The sequence below is a fragment of the Macaca thibetana genome, chromosome 1 (assembly GCF_024542745.1).
Source record: "Macaca thibetana thibetana isolate TM-01 chromosome 1, ASM2454274v1, whole genome shotgun sequence".
NCBI lineage: Eukaryota > Metazoa > Chordata > Mammalia > Primates > Cercopithecidae > Macaca > Macaca thibetana.
Window position 1 is genome coordinate 24,521,910 of NC_065578.1, and position 17,515 is coordinate 24,539,424.

General features: G+C 45.6%; 2 protein-coding genes and 1 long non-coding RNA gene across 3 annotated transcripts in view; 2 read left to right on the plus strand and 1 right to left on the minus strand.

Moving 5' to 3' along the window:
• SYF2 (SYF2 pre-mRNA splicing factor) overlaps positions 1-17,515 on the minus strand; it is a 466,254-nt gene that overhangs the window by 380,363 nt on the left and 68,376 nt on the right. The window lies entirely within an intron of this gene.
• The window catches only part of MAN1C1 (mannosidase alpha class 1C member 1), a 179,277-nt gene that overhangs the window by 53,380 nt on the left and 108,382 nt on the right, over positions 1-17,515 (plus strand). The gene's annotated exons all lie outside the window — the stretch shown is intronic.
• LOC126956933 (uncharacterized) lies at positions 11,516-16,160 on the plus strand. Its single transcript, XR_007726544.1, has 2 exons — positions 11,516-14,611; positions 14,648-16,160. It is a non-coding gene; the product is annotated as an uncharacterized LOC126956933 (long non-coding RNA).

Genomic DNA, 17,515 nt, shown 5'->3' on the forward strand with positions numbered 1-17,515 from the left:
CATCACAATATTATAAAAAGCTGTTTTAGGAAGTGAGAGTGCCCAATGTGTGGGGTGAAAAATGGACTCGGTGTGATAACAGCCTACATCTTCAAAAAGACTTAATTTTAACCGGAGTAGTTCTGCACGATACAATGTTCCCCAGCAGCAAGACAGAAAAATGCTTCCAAATAGTTAGCTGCATTCTGCCATCATCTTTGGATAACGCTCTGTCCCATTACAGACCAATCTCTGCCTCGAGACCCATTTTGCACACCCCTGACATGAGAAGTTGGGAGTCTTTAGGTTTTTGAATATTTCCAACCTAAGAAATGATCACTGATGGAGAAAATCAGGCATTAGATATTGTAGGTGGAGTCTGTTTGGCCCCTCTGTGAAGTCAGGTTTTCTCCATCATCCTGCTGATTTTGAAAATGGCCCATTAGTAGAAGAAATGGTGGCAGAGTTATCACCAGAAGTACTCAAAATCATTCTCTTGAAAGGTCACACTAGTGGAATTTTCAGGTAATACTTGGCGTTGGTTTTTTTTTTTTTTTTTAGTGGGAAAGCAGCTGCTCCAGCCGTGGGGAGAGGTCATCTACTGGGTTTCAGATCTCAAGTTATGGCTGTAACTCCACAAAAGTGGCTATCGCTTGAAGATAATTACATTCCACATTGTTCATGCTAAACTCTTGAGATGGACTGATTGGCATATTTAAATCTCATCTCCCAGGCATTTGCTAATTATCATAGCCTAGTTGGAAGAAAAAAAAAACCCCTCTAATCAAATAGCTGTTTAGAGGTGCTTTGCATTTTAAAATTTTGCTGGTCATAGGAAGAGAGGAATTATGCCTCTGATTTCTTCTGGCTCTTTCCCTGACCTCAGGAGGGTTTAGACTTTTAATGGTTTAAGTAGCCATAGCTAGCCACCCAGGAAACATTTTTGCATTTCAGTTCTCTGTCTTTTTGCATCATTTTCATCCCCGACCTCATTTTTCACTTAGTGACTTCACATCCAGGAGGGGGGGCTGTTGAATTCCAGCTAATGAGCCTCATCTTTTCACTCCTCTTAAGTGGTCCCAGCTAGACCTGGAGTCAAATCGGAGAGCAAACGGTAGCACACATCTTTCTCAGGTTCACAAACGGAACACCAAGTCCGTAGTGAAAGGGAGAGGAATTTCTTCCTCTTGCTCAGAAAAGAGACAAAAACAGCAGCTTCTCAGGGCAGCAGGTTGCGTAGAAGCCACCCTCCTTAGAAAAGGCAGACTTGGTGGTGTTTAATTAACAGCAGCTGTAAAGGACCCCCCACTCCTCCACAACTGGCAGCTGAACCGACATCGTTTTATGTAATAGATTATTTTCAGCTGCTGTGCTCAGAATTGAGAAAACCTGATGGTTTCCTCCTTTCTACAAAACATACGGCTGTCAGTGACAAATCTCAGCCAGGCCTTTCTTTTATGGGGAGAATCTGAAAGGGCCTGTCTCTGAGATTTTGAAAGAGTCCCAGTGAGCCACCATCACCCATAGTTGTACCTCAAAAGCAAGTGCAGGGAAGAGGAATTCTGTGAAGGTTTTGAAACACCTGTCATGGGCCATGGGTTCATTTGTGCCCTGCCTATGGCAGGTCTGTTTTGCCGACTGGCAGGAGCTGCCGTTTCCTGTAGCTGGTTTACAGGCCCCAGCAGGAAGTCCCAGATCTGGAGGCAGCATAGGAAAGAGAAAATCCTGGTCCTGTTAGAAGTCAGAGCAGCAGACCTAGAGAAGGTGTATTCAGTTCTTGGGGAAGAGGATGTGAGAATGGGAGGGAGGTAGGAGGAGAGAGCTCAAAATCTTGCCAGTGGAAGGCCTGTGTGAGCTTTCATTTTGGCCATTTAAACAATTCAAAGAGGCTGGGAGTGGTGGCTCACACCTGTAATACCAGCCCTTTGGGAGGCTGATGCGGGCGGATCACTTGAGGTCAGGAGTTCAAGACCAGCCTGGCCAACATGGTGAAGCCCTGTCTCTACTAAAAATACAAAAATTAGCCAGGCGTGGTGGCAGGCGCCTGTAATCCCAGCTACTTGGGAGGCTGAGACAGGATAATCACTTGATCCTGGGAGGCTGGAAGTTACAGTGAGCCAAGATGGGGCCACTGCACTCCACCCTGGGCAATGGATTGAGACTCCATCTCAAAAAAAAAAAAAAAAAAAAAAAAAAAAGAAAAGCAAATCAAAGAAAAAGAAGCAATGAAACTTGAAGATCTGAGTTTTTTTTTTCTCTCTCTCTCTCTCCTAGTCTGTCCCCATTAGTTTATCACGATTACAGCCTTTTGATTTTCATAGTTAATTGTTCTTCAGCATTCTATTTCAGGGTTTTGAAATCAAATTGCTCAATCTTTTACTCTCTCCTGTGTGATTAGGTTATCTTTTATAGTACAACTGCAATAATCCTTTCAAGAACACAGTGCTTTAGCTCAGCACTGTCAAAGAAAATATCCTAAGTGGCCCCTGAAATTCACTCTTGTAGGAGTGAGAAGACACCACCAGCCCCTTTTTATGAACCCAGACGTGCCACCACACATCACCCATCATCACAGACCTGGAAAAATGAAAGGAAAACCCACACTGAGCGGCCTGATTAATGCAAACTCAAGGAGCGCTTATGGGGTGGCGGCTACGTGGCTTCATGGGAAGAATGACTCCAGGACCTCAGTTATTTTATGTGGCATTTGTAAGGCTAGGCCGATCTGTTTACTGCTTTGGAATTCTCTCTCCCGGGGTGAACTGGTAACCTTATCAGTGGGTTTTGCAAGCTTTTCTAGCCAAGAAAAGAAAATATGTACTTTGGAATCTCTTCTGATGGGGGCCTGGAGGAACAAAGAGAAAACCCGAATGCCTTTCTCAGGCTATAAATGGGAAACGAGGTGCATTTTTTTCAGATATTTATTAAGGTCTCAGCTCAGCTGTCATCTGGGAGGCCTTCCTTGGCCACCCTGCCCACTCAGTTACCCCCCACCCCCTTACCTTGCTTGACTTTCCTTCATAGTGCTTGTCACCATTCAAAATTCTCCTGCTGGCTGCTGGCTGCCTCCCCACACTAGGATGTAGAGGCCATGAAGGCAGGTGCCTTTCCTATCTTGTTTACTGCCATAGGTACTAGAACATGGGGTACATAGTAGATGCTCAGTAAATATTTTCTGAATGTATGTCAGGTGGGGAGAGAAAAGAACGGTTAACATGCAAAGATTGGAATCAGACAGACCTGGGTTTGAATCCAACCCTTCTACTTTTTAGCTGCTGTGCTCAGAATTGAGAAAACCTGATGGTTTCCTCCTTTCTACAAAACATACGGCTGTCAGCGACAGAAATCTCAGCCAGGCCTTTCTTTTATGGGGAGAATCTGAAAGGGCCTGTCTCTGAGATTTTGAAAGAGTCCCGGTGAGCCACCATCACCCATAGTTGTACCTCAAAAGCAAGTGCAGGGAAGAGGAATTCTGTGAAGGTTTTGAAACACCTGTCATGGGCCATGCGTTCATTTGCGCCCTGCCTATGGCAGGGTCTGTTTTGCCGACTGGCAGGAGCTGCCGTTTCCTGTAGCTGGTTTACAGGCCCCAGCAGGAAGTCCCAGATCTGGAGGCAGCTAAGGAATGAGAAAATCCTGGTCTCCTGTTAGAAATCAGAGCAGCAGACCTAGAGAAGGTGTATTCAGTTCTTGGGCACACAGTTAGCTGTGTGCCCTTGGAATTGTTACTGAACTGCTGTCAACCTCAGTTGAGAGCTATATAGTTTTCTTATCTATAAAATGGGCTTAATACTTGCTTCTGGGAGGAGCAATGGAAAATTAAATGAGATAAAATGTGTGATCACATCTGGCACAAGGGCTGGTACATGGAGGTGCTCAATAAATACTGGCACCATCGGGCACACTGGTTCATGCTTTTAATCATAGCACTTTGGGAGGCCGAGGCAGCAGGATCACTTGAGGCCAGGGGTTCAAGACCAGCATGGGCAACATATTGAGACCCTATATTTATAAAAAATTTTTTTTTAAATCAGCCAGATGTGGTGGCACACACCTGCTACTCGGTAATCCCGGCTACTCAGGAGGCTGAGGTAAGAGGATCACTTAAGCCTAGGAGTTCGAGGCTGCAGTGGGCTACTGTCATACCACTGTACTGCACTCCCGTCTGGACGACAGCACTTTGTCTCTAAAAATACATACATACAAATAAATACTGGCTTATTCTCCAGTTCTTAACTGAAATGCTTTCACTGGACAAAAAACAAGGCTCTTTACTGCCCAGGAATGTCAGTCGTTCTCAGGCCCCCTTCTTGAGTCCAGGAAAGGAATCTGTCAGAAGAATCTTGCTGATCCTCTTTTGGTTCCAAGAACTACCAGAAAATGTAGAACTACCAGAAAATGTGGAACTACCAGAAAATGTAGATGGTTTCACATGATTCTAAATGGATTTCCCAAGCGGTCTATGCCCACAGCTGGTTTCTCCAGAAATGACAACACTGTCTGAAAAACAAGACTCCCGCCCTCCTGGAGCCTTTGTTCTTGTGCTTGGCCCAGGGCCTTCCTATAAGCCCCAAAGGCTCTGAAACCCATCACCCAAATCCCCTTGTGGATGCAGAGACGCCACTAAGCAGTCTTTAGACGGCGATTATCAAGGCTGAACTTCCAGATTTCAAATGGCATCACCTCCCTGGGAAACCAGCACGTGGAGATTCCTGTGTTCCCTGTGCCCTGTAGGATCTCTCTGCCACTCGCGTTGGTATTTTCTTTGTTTTCACTTAAACCTGTTTCTTTAAAAAAAAAAAAATTCTTAAAGTTTGGGTAAAATAACTGGTTCCGCCTCTTTCATGTTTCCAAAGGCTCCAGGCTCTGCTGGGGCAGCTTTAAAGCGGGTCGTCCGATCCTTCTGGCAGACTGAGCCTTCAGGGGGCAGGAATTTGGACATTTCTCATTTTCAAAGAGAAACAGACATAAGGATGGGCCACTTGAGCCAGGCACAGGGCAGCAGCCGGCCCTTGTTTGATTCTCTGTGCCACATGCTGTCCAGAGGTGCTGGGTCCATGTTGTGTTGGTTCATTCATTAGACAGTAGAGCAGCCTGGTGAGATGGAAGAGACAAAGCTTTTTGAATCAGCCAGACCCGGCTTCAAACACTGGCTCTGCCATCTGCCAGCTACAGAGCCCAAATGTTGGCAAAAGGAGAGGCTGATCTTACCTCTGAGGGTGGTTGGGTAGGAAGCAATTTGCTGTCATGGTTAAGACTACAGCTCTGCATTAGCCTCTTGCATCCATTGCCTGCCTCTGCCACTACTTTTTTTGAGATGGGGTCTTACTCTGTCACCCAGGCTGGAGTGCAGTGGCGTGATCTTGGCTTGCTGCAACCTGCACCTCCTGGGTTCAAGCATTCCCCTCACCTAAGCCTCCCAAGTAGCTGGGACCACAGGTGCGTGCCACCATGCCTAGTTAATTTTTCGTATTTTCAGTAGAGATGAGGTTTCACCATGTTGCCCATGCTGGTCTTAAACTCCTGGGCTCAAGCGATCCACCTGCCTTGGCCTCCAGAAGTGCTGGAATTACAGGCTTGAGCCACAGCACATGGACGCTGCCGCTGTTTGTTCCATGTCCTTGGGCAAGTTATTTCACCCTCCAGGACTCATTGCTTCATCTTGTAAAATAGGGCTAATAATAACCTACCTTGAGGAGCTGGCGTAGGATTAAATGCTTGTGAAGGGCCTAACCCAGTGGGTGGCACACAGTAAGTCCTCAGTGGATGCCCACTACTGGATAATAGAGGTAATGCATGTCCATTGTTAGTACTGATGTGCTATGTTGACTCCCTCTTTATGGCCAAGCTCTGTGCTAGGGCTTGGGGATACAGAGGGGAGTAGGTTCCAGCATTCAAGGGCAAAGGAGACAGACATGAAATAAATGATTATCCCCTAGAGGTGTTAGGTATTGTCACTGATGGACAATAGGGGGCCATAGGAGGATAATGAATTCAGAATGCTGGTGCCCATGCCCCAGAACATCAGAACTCCTCATGTAGGAACGTGCTGTGGTGGAATGGAAAATGCACTGGAGATTTGGTGGGTTGGTTTGTTCATTTGGTTATTCATTGGCATGTACGAAGGCCCTGAGGTAGTGTATTAGTTTTATCTTGCTGCAGTAACAAATCACAAAAACTCGGTGACTTAGAACACAAATTCATTCAACTTACAGTTTAGTGGGTCAGGGGTCTGAAACGGTCTCACTAGTCTAAAACACAGGTGTTGGCCAGGCCTTGCTGCATTCCTTTCTGGAGGTTCTAGGGGAGTGCATTAATTAGGATTCTGCAGATAACTAGAACCAATAGGAGAGGGTAGGGGCGGGACTTATTAGGGGAATTGGCTCACATGATTATGGAGGCTGGGAAGTTCCACAACAGGGCATCTGTAAACTGGAGAAGCAGAGAAGCCAGTAGTGTGGCTCAGTCCAAGCCCAACGGCCTGGGAACCAGGGCAGCCAGCAGTGTAACTCTCAGCTCGAGGCTGAAAGCTTCAGAACCTGGGGGTGGAGGAGCAGTTGGCGCAAGTCCCAGAGTCCAAAGGCCAGAGAACTTGTTCTGATTCCAAGGGCAGGAGAGGAAGATGCCTTAACTCCAGAAGAGAGAGAGAGAGGCAGAGTATTTGCCTTTCCTCTACCTTTTATATGCAGGCTCTCAGCTGATGGGATGGTGAGGGCGGGCCTTCCTAACTCAACCCACCAACTCAAATGTTAGTCTCTTCCAGAAACACCCTCACAGACATACCCGTTCCGGTATCCTGGAAAGAATACTTTCCCAGCTATCTGGGTATCCCTTAGTGCGGTCAAGTTGACATCTACCAGGAACCATCACAGGGAGAATGAATCCCTTGGAGAGGCTGCCTGCATCTCTGCATTCCTTGGCTCATGGCCACCTTCCTCCATCTTCAAAGCCAGCAGTGGTGGAGTCTTTTTCACATCTCGTCACTTTGACAGTGACTCTCCTGCCTCTCTGTCCTACTTATAAGGACCCTTCTGATTATACTGGGCCCACCTCGATAATCAGGCTAATCTCCCTCTCCCCAAGTCAGCTGATTAGCAACTGTAATTCCATCTGAAACCTTAATTCCATCTTATCTTGTAACCCAACATTCACAGGCTCTGAGGATTAGAACCTTTGGTGGCCATTGATCTTCCTGCCCTAGGCAAGAGGGGCTGTGTGTGTTTGAGGTGATGGGCAAAGGCCCTGCGGCTGAAGCATGGTGGGGAAAGGTCCAAGAAGCAGGTAGGTGTTTTGAGGCTCACTGCCGTGGGGCTGGTGGTTGGAGGCTCTTACAGAGAGGAATGGCATTTAATGGTTTGCATTTTCAAAGGGTGGCCCTGGTAGCTATTTGGAGAAAGGGTGGGGGTGACATGGGGGGAGAGAGGGCAGCCGGAGACCATTACAGATGAGCAGATGCCAGCCAGAGGTGGATGGGGAGGGGGAAAGGAGGTGAGTAAGAGATGTTGTTGCCAGAAATCCTGTTGAATGGATTTGGGTGGGGAGAAAAGGAGACTTGAGAGGACTTGGTTTCTGATGTGAGCCAGCAGCAGGATGACGGTGCTGTCTCCCGATGCAGGGAAGACAATGAATGGGAAGCCCGGGGCAGGTGGAGCACCTGCGAACACTTAGCGGAGTGTGCTGTGCCCAGGTGCTGTGCCTAGGGCCTTGGCATTGTAACTAATCCTTGCAGCACCCAGGGAAGGCAGGCACGGTTACCGCTCCATTCTGTGAGGCAGTGGAGTATTGTGGCCGTGAGCACAGACCACCTGCATTCCTATCCTGCCTCTGCTGCTTACTTGGTATGATACTTGGGCAAGTACCTCAGTTTCCTTACCTGAAAATGAGAGTGATGTTGTACCAATCCTATAAGATTAGTGTGAAGGTTAAATTTGTTTATATGTAAAGCACTGATGACTCATGGAAAACACTAGATAAGTATAACAGTATCATTGTTTTTAAACAGATGAACAGATTGAGGCACAGAGAGGTTAAGTATCTTGTCCAGGGACACACAGCTGGGTAAAGCCAGGATCCAAAGCCAGGCTCTGAACTGCTACGCCTTACCTCCTCCCCAGGACCACCTCACGGAGGTGTGGTGAAAACGGCATGTGCACGTGCATACAAAAGCACTTAGCAGTGTGCATGACACAATACGTCCCATAAATGTCTGTATGTGGAAGTGTGGTTTCTTTTGCTGTAAAATGGGGGTGATGTCCCCTACCCTGCCTAACTCACAGGTGACTGTAAGGCTCAAATGAAAAAGGCAAAGCATTTTGGAAATGGTGGAGACACCTGCCCATGGGCAGGTTTTGTTGAACCATTTCGCATTGGAATTTCACTGTGGGTGCCCTAAGATCTTTTCCACTGTCCCTCATCTGTGTCCCCCACACGCTGTCTCCCTGCCCCCACCTAACACCCAATCTGTGATAGAACAGAGCGGATGGGGACCCGTCCCGATGCAGCGGCTCCCAGGTCTGGTGGCCTTCTCTGCGCAGCTGCTTTTGTTTGTCTGCATGCTGCTCCAGGACCAAAGTCTCGCTGGGAAGGGTCTCACCTGCTCTTGCTGTTGTGGCCTCACAATCGGAGCTGTCCCCTTATTGGGCCTTTGATAAATCCTTGTTGAGTCAAGGGCCCTGGGCAGTGAGCGCTTCTGTCGCAGGCATCCCCCTTAATCCTTTGACATGAGCAGCCCTAGAGGGTGCCTCCTGTGTTGTCACCATCCTTAGTCATTTAATCAACGTATTTTTATGGAAAGTCTGTATGTGCTGGGTACTCTCCTAGGTGTCAGGGAGCAATAATGAGCAATGGAGTCAACAGAGCCTCGTGGAGCCTGCATTCTCATGGGGGGAAATAGATACTAATTAATCAGTCACACAACTGATGTAAAATTTTGACTTTAATAATCCTCCATAATAGGGTGATTCAACCTGAAGGGAAGACTTCTCTGGGAAGTGGCAACCAAGCCTGGGCGCTGAAAGATGAGTGGAATTCGGCAGGCAAAAACAGGAGGGAGGAGTGGTCCAAGGAGCGGGACTGTTGTGCACAAAGGCCCTGTGGCAGGGGGAGGCGTGGTTCGCTGAGGAACGCAGAGAGAAAGCTAGTGTGGCTGGGGCAGAGATGGGGAGGACAAGCTGACTGAAGGCATGAGTGGGTGACTTCCTGGGGCCTGATGGGCCTCAAGAAGGAGTTTATTTAAGTGTGTGTTTGGGATGAAGCAGAGAGAGATGAATAAATTTGCACTTCAAATAACCACCCTGGCTACACTGTGGAGAGCAGTGTAGGAAGCCAGGGAGGGCCCGTCTAGGCCAGTTGAGGCGGTCGCAGGAGTTCCATGGAGAGATGGGAGTGGTTTGGATTAGGGTGGTGCTCACGGTGGTGGTACCAAGAGAAGTGGATGGAGAGATATTTCTCTTTTAGTGGATATGTTAATAGGATAGCAGTATCCAGTGGCTGCTTTTTATTGATTGATTGATTTTTTTATTTCAATAGTTTTTGGGGTACAGGTAGTTTTTGGTTACATATTTAAGTTCTTTAGTGGTGATTTCTGAGATTTTTGTGCACCTGTCACCTGAGCAGTTTATGCTGTATCCAATATGTAGACTTTTATCCCTCAACCCCTGCAATCTTTCCCCAACTCTGAGTCCCCAAAGTCCCTTATATCATTCTTATGCCTTTGTGTTCTCATAGCTTAGCTTCCTCTTATAAATGAGAATACACAATATTTAGTTTTCCATTCCTGAGTTACTTCACTTAGAATAAGGGCCTTCAGCTCCTTCTAAGTTGCTGCAAAGGACATTATTTCATTCCTTTCTATGGCTGAGTAGTATTCCATGGTGTATATGTACCACATTTTCTTTATCTACTCATTGGTCGAATGGGCACTCGGGTTGGTTTCATATCTTTGCAGTTGCGAATTGTGCAGCTATAAACATGTGTATGCATGTGTCTTTTTCATATAATCACTTATTTGGTGAGGGTGGATACCCAGTAGTGGGATTGCTGGATCAAATGGTAGTTCTACTTTTAGTTCTTTAAGGAATCTCCATACTGTTTTCCGTAGTGGTTGTACTAACGTATATTCCCACCAGCAGTGTAAAAGTGTTCCCTTTTCGCCACATCCATGCCGTGGCTGCTTTTTATTGTGCACATATTATATACCAGCCATTGTGCTCAACACTTTACATATGTTATTTACTCTCAGGGTTATTCTAAGGATTAAGTATTTCTGTCCTTTCACAGATAAGGAAACTGAGACTCTTAGAGGTTAAGGCACTCACTCAAGGCCACACAGCCAGTAAGGTGGCAGAGCCCTGGAGCAGCCTCTCAAGTTTCAATGTGCATTTGAATCACCTGGGGCTCTTGTTAAAATGCTGCTTCAGATTAAGCAGGTGGGAGGGTGGAGCTGAGGTACTCTGTTTCTAACGTGCTCCCTGGGTGGCCCTGCTCCTGGTCCCTGGAGCATTTTGAGCAGCAAGGGTCTCTGCCTGAGAGTGCCTGCACACTCTCGACCCTGATGCCTTAGAAACAGCTGCAGACAGGATGCAATTCCTGAAACTGCTCAAACCTGAATCCCCGTGGGCAGGATGTGGGCGAGCTGTCTGGACCTCAGGTGTATGGGAGTTGTATCACATGCTCATTCCCCACGTTGGCCTTTCAATAGCTGGAATAAACCTGAAACTGAGAGGGTTGGAGGCAGCATCTCCCCTTCTACTCCCCAGCTCCACCTCCCAGGGCAACCAGACCCCCTCCTGTGCCCAGCTTCTGAGCGGTAGACCTGGGCTGTGTATTTGCAGGAGCCTCGTTGGAATCACCAACCAGGTCATGTTGTGTTGTGCCAATAAATGGGACTGGATCAGAAAATATAACGTGGATAGTGTTTAGGTACCAAGCTGTCAGCTCTTTCCTTGGACTGTGCTGAAAGTGAGAGAGAGAAAAAAACCAAACCAATGTTCTAAGCTCTCTGTCTGCATAGTCATTAGATCCCAGAATCATTAGAGACCAAATCCCTTCCCACTTGGCCCCTGCAAATAGGGCCAGGTGTCACTGCTGGGAGACGCCAATAAGGCTGCACGTCATGGTGTGAGCACTTGTCTTTAATGACTAGGAAAATCCATTTCCCTTCTTGGCAGCTTTGAATGTAGCAACTGTGGTTCTGGGTCACTGCCAGAGCTGGCCTTGTATGTATGTGTGTGATTTTTTTTTTTTTTGAGACGGAGTCTAGCTCTGTTGCCCAGGCTGGAGTGCAATGGCCGGATCTCAGCTCACTGCAAGCCCCGCCTCCCGGGTTCACGCCATTCTCCTGCCTCAGCCTCCCGAGTAGCTGGGAGTACAGGCGCCCGCCACCTCGCCCGGCTAATTTTTTTTTTGTATTTTAGTAGAGACGGGGTTTCACCGTGTTAGCCAGGATGGTCTCGATCTCCTGAACTCGTGATCCGCCCGTCTCGGCCTCCCAAAGTGCTGGGATTACAGGCTTGAGCCACCGCGCCCGGCCATGTGTGTGATTTTTTAAAGTGGGGGAGAATGTCTCAATATTCAGTGCTCACCCCCTTCCTTCCAAGTTGTCCCCCCCAATCACTGTCCAACACAAACTTTAGAGTCTTCCACTCTGGGAGCGGTCTGCCGGCACCCACATGTCCTCCGCTCCTCGAATGCATCCTTTCTCTCTTGATGGCATTGTTCTGGGGTCCTCAGCTGAGTGGGCATCTGTGCCTGGGTGATCGATTCTAGTCTCTTTTCTGCACGAGAGAACCCTTGAGCTCTGACACAAGTAGAAAGAAAATCTTAAACCAAATAATAGTGTCCTGCCTCACACTAGTAAATATTTTGCGTTAAAAAATCCCATGTCATTTTGATTTGTTCAGGTAGACAAGAACATCTTTTGTTTGAGGAAGAACTGAAGAGATTTCTTAGGATTCAGCTCCGATGGCCCTGCCTGTGTCCCTATCTTTGGAGCTTTGTTTTCCGCCTTTGCAAGACTTGAGTGAAGGGAAGGCTTTGTGGTCTATTGTTAGGTGCTCTTTGAATCTATAAATCACAGGCTACAGGAAGGGAGGGGCTTCCAGAGACCATCTAGAGCCACGCTGTATCTCTAGCGTGGACACACACACACACACACACACAATGACTGTCTGTTGTGCGTTTCTAGAACCCAGTGGGGACAGGGATACAGTTTCTTTTGGTATGTACTTCTCACATTGATTGGTTCCGACTATCATGTTCTTGCACCTGTCCTGAGTATCTCTTGCTGTAGCTCTGGCCCTTTCCCCAGTCAGCTATGGCACCGCCCTGGCCCATGTTCTTAGAGACATGATTATCTCTGTGCTGTTAGTGTCCGGGTCCTAGCCGAGGCAAGTCCCTTCCCTTTCTGAGTCTCATATAGTTCTTATAAAATGTGGCTTTGAGAATAGATGATGTCTCTGGTCCTAAAATTCTCTTTGACTCTGGAGTTCTGGATCTGTGCTTCTGTTTGATGTTGTTTCTCTTGCTGGGTGACCTTCTCTCTGACTCCCTGCGGTAAAGACCTCCTTTTTTTTTTTTTTAATCAAAACCTAACTTGGTCCCACCTACCCCACGGCTGACCACCCAAGCACTTTCTTCTGACTTAAGGGTAGCGCCATATGATGTCTTCTTTTTGTTTTTCATTTTAACAACCTGTGTTTTTCACATCACAAAACATTTCTAGATATTCATTGTAGAAAATTCAGAAAATATAGGTCAATAAGAAGAAAAGGAAATCACTAAACTTCTATCAGACATAACCACTGTTAAGAATTTGGTGTATTTTCTTTCAGTCTTTTTTGCAAACATACATAGGCCGGTGAATTTCATGCTATGTAATTTTGTGTTCCGCTTTTCCACCTAATAATATGTAATGAGTGTTTTTACCTATCATGAAACATTTGTAAACATAATTTTTAATACCTGTTTACTACTTTACATCTCCTACTTTAGCCCTGGCATAATTATTTCCAAATGGAAAAAATATCTATCCTGTCAAGCCCACTGAACTGGCCAAATCAAATGAGTTAAAATATGCAAAGAGCTGCACAGATGTGAGTGATGATTGTTCATTTTGTTCGTTTTATCTCCCCAACTGAACTACTTTACTGTATCGTCACAAAATCGTTATACATTGTTTCCTGTTCACCAAGTTTTGCACAGTGGTGGGCAAAACATGCTGTCTGACTGTAATATCTTAAAAGGGCATTACATATTAATAGCTTTAAAAGTTTTTTCTTAGCAATTTCTTAGAAACTCTGGTCTAAGGAAATTATTCAAAATGTTATGTGCACAAAGATGTTTGCTATGGCATTATTTACAATAGCCCCAAACTAGAAATCACCAAAATGTGTAATTATATGGGAAAGAGGTGAAGTAAATGATGATGAACCTACTTTCTAAGCTATTATATAGCTATAAAAAGTGATATTTACAAAACCTTTGTAATAAAATTGCAATATGTCATAATTATGGGAAGAAACAAAGGTACAATATGAGAGGGAAAAGAGTGGAGAGAAAGACACCAAAATGGGATTGGTGGTTGGAGTTAAATAATGGGCAGTTGTTTTCCTTCTCTTGTAATCTGCTTTTCTTCAATGAGCTTGTGTGCCTTCAATACATTAAAAGGTAGAGAAACAGAGAGAGAGACAAGACAAGAGAGAGACGAGACGAGAGAGAGAGTGAGGTAAACCTTGTTTTTAAAATTTCCTGAAAGGATTTATGCAGAAGAGGGAAGGAAGGGGCACAGAGCTGAGTTCAGGAGAAGGGAGTGACCCAGAAGTGGGAGAAGCGGGCATGAGGGCTGAAGCCTGAATTGAGCTGAGACTTGTAGAAAATTCTCAGAACCACCAAAGGAGCCTTTTAATTTTTTTGGAGTAGGAAGAAAACAGGCACCTCCTTTGAGCATGCTAATATAATTATAAAAGGAGGAACCAAAATAGCTAGTTCCTAATTTGTTCACCAGACTTCTTCCTCCTCTGACCAGCGTGGGGAACAGGCTTGGTGAGACCATCCAGGCCATTGAGGAACTGGGGGCTAAGAGGAACTTCAGGGAGACTGATAATGGCCACATTCTGTTGTAATTTATAAAAAGTGAAGGAAAAGTAGAATTCTGTAATGTATAAATTTGGGTGAAAATGACAGCCTCCAGTAAAGTTTCCTAAATGAGTTAAAAAAAAAATAAAAGAATTTCAGACTTACAGAAAAGTTATAAAAATCTAACAAAGATTTTACGTTTTCCTTCACCCAGACTCCACAAATGTTAACATTTTACCCTGTTTGCTTTCTCTCTGTTTTTCACTCATTTGCTTTACATATATATAATATATATGCACACTGTATGCATAATATACATATACGCATGTACATACATATTGTCTTGTGAACCAATCTGAAAGTTGCAAATATAATGTCCTCTACCCTAAAATACTTCACTGTGTATTTCCAAAAATAATGACATTTTTCTTTCTTTTCTTTTCTTTTTTTTTTTTTGAGATAGAGCCTACCTCTGGATAGAGGCCTGGGTGACACAGCAAGACCTCTGTCTCAAAAAATATATATGTGTGTGTGTGTGTATGTGTATATATATATATATGTGTGTGTGTGTGTGTGTATATATATATATATATAGAGAGAGAGAGAGAGAGAGAGAATTCACATACCATAAAATCTGACTTTTAAAGTATACATTTTAGTCATTTTATTTTATTTTCAAGACGGAGTCTCACTCTGTGGCTCAGGCTGGAATGCAGTGGCGCGATTTCGGCTCACTGCAACCTCTGCCTCCCGGGTTCAAGAAATTCTCCTGCCTCAGCCTCCTGAGTACCTGGGATTACAGGCACCTGCCACCACGCCCGGCTAATTTTTGTGTTTTTAGTAGAGACAGTGTTTCACCATGTTGGCCAGGCTGGTTTTGAACTCCTGGCCTCAGATGATCTGCCCACCTCGGCCTCCCAAAGTGCTGGGATTACAGGCGTGAGCCACCACGACCAGCCTCAGTCATTTTAATATATTCACAGAATTGTGAATCATCACCACAATCAATTGTAGAAAAATTTCATTACTCTGAAAAGACCCCATGCCCATGAACAGTCACTCCCCATTTCTCCCTTCCTCTAGTCCTGGGCAACCACTAATCTGCTTTCTGCTTGGATGGATTTGCTTATTCTGGACATTTCCTACAAATGGAATCATACTCCAGGTAGCATTTATGCATCTGGCATCTTTCACTAATCATAGTATCTCAAGTTTCATCCATGCTGTAGCCCATGACAGTGCTTAATTCCTTTTTCCATCTGAATAATATTCCATTGCATAGTATACCACATTCTGTTGATCCATTCAATCCGTGGACATTTGGGCTGTTTCCACTTTTTGGTTATTACAGATAGTGCCACTGTGAACATCTGTGTCCAGGTTTTTGTGTGGCTATATGTTGTTATCTTTCTGGGGTATGTGTTAGGGGTCCCCAAGACACCACTCCTGGATTCAGTGATGTACTAGGAAGACTCATAGGACTCAGCCCATAGTTCTTGTGATGGTGATGATTTATCACAGTGGAAGGTTTCAGAGCAGCCGAGCTCAGTGGCTCACACCTGTAATCCCAGCACTTTGGGAGGCAAGGCGGGCGGATCACCTGAGGTCAGGAGTTCAAGACCAGCCTGACCAACATGGGGAAACCCTGTTTCTACTAAAAATACAAAAAAAAAAAAAATTAGTTGGGTGTGGTGGTGCATGCCTGTAATCCCAGCTACTCAGGAGGCTGAGGCAGGAGAATCGCTTGAACCCGGGAGGTAGAGGTTGCGGTGAACTGAGATTGTTCCATTGCACTCCATCCTGGGCAATAAGAGCGAAACTCTGTCTCAAAAAAAAAAAAAAGAAAAGAAAAAGAAAAAAAAGAAAGAAAAAAAAAGAAAGTTTACAGAGCAAAATTAGCAAAGGAAACAGTGGATGGGGACAAATCCAGAGGAAACCAGGTGCAGGCTTCCAAGAGTTCTCTCCCAGTGAAGATGTGTAAGGTGTTATCGACCAAGGAAGCTCTTTAGAGACTCAGTGCCCGAGGTAGCCACCCCCTTTCTAACAAGTACCAGCATTCCAGACTCCAGAAGGAAAGTAGCTGTTTAGCATAAGCCACATTGTACAAACAGTCCAGACACAGGAAACCACCTTTATCAGTTAGAGACTGATAGAAGCACTCGCAAAACCCAGGTTCCTAGACACCAGCTGAGGACCCACCTCGCAAGCAGGCCTTTCTGAGGACAGACGTCTAAGATCTGCTGCATTAACTTTTCTGCACAGATACGTACCTAGAATTAGAATTGTTAGGTCATATGGTAACTCCATATTTAACTTTTTTTGCCAAACTGTTCTCCAAAGTCGCCGCACCATTTTCATTGCAACCAGCCATGTATGAGGCTTCTGATTTCACCATATCCTGGCCAACACTTTTCATCATCCATCTTATTTAGTATGGCCATCCTAGTGGGACTAATAGATTTTTAAGTTAGTGATTTGCAAGCATTTAGGATAAAAAATGATGATCTATAGGAGCCAAAATAGGTTCTCTAACAACAATCATAAAAGCAATTTATTTTTCTGTACTAGCTGTACTAGGGCAGAGTGTTTTTATATTTTAGCCTGTCTTTCACAATATCTTGGTGTACAAAAATGGAGAATCGGGGGTTGTACGGATTGCTTGGCAGATTTCTTACTTGCTGATGAATGACATCAAAGAAAAACAAAACAAAACAAACAAACAAAGAAGGGAGCTGGGTCCAGGAGAGAGACTCCTGAGGCTGTTTTCCTGACTTAGTCCTCAGCTGGCTGTTTATGTGTCGGTTCAAAACCTGAGGGTAGATGCAGATAGCAGTCCCATCAAGTCTGCAGATTACCCAGAGGAGGCAGACACATGTGTTGAATAAGATCTGGTTCCAGAAAGGTTGGATCTAACCAGAGAGATCCTTACAGCATGGAATGATAGGCAGAGTCCAAGGAGATGGAAGTTATTAGGGACAAATGACAAGTCCACACCTACACAGTCTGGCCCAGAGGTGACCAGAGCAAATGGGCACTTCGGTTTCTGCTCATTTCCAAAAGAATGACCAGCCACAGCAAGTGAGTGACAGAGGCGTGGGGCACCTAGAAGAACGCTGTGTCGTGTGGGTCTGCAGTTTCAGAGGGCTCAGTAGGTGAGTGCACTTCAAGAGCTGGCTCCCCGTGGCTAAAGGTCTGTGGTATGGAAGCAGGAAGAATTGTCTCCCCTGTGGCCCATAAGGGAAAACAGATTTCCGTTGATTAAGGAAGAACTTTGTGAAACTCCACAATCGAATGGGCTGCCTGGGAAGGTGGAGAGCAGCCCGTCACTGAGAGTGTTCAAAAAGAGACCACTGGCCAGGCATGGTGGCTCACACCTGTAATCCCAGCACTTTGGGAGGCCGAGGCAGGTGGATCACTTGAGGTCAGGAGTTTGAGACCAACTTGACCAACATGGTGAAACCTC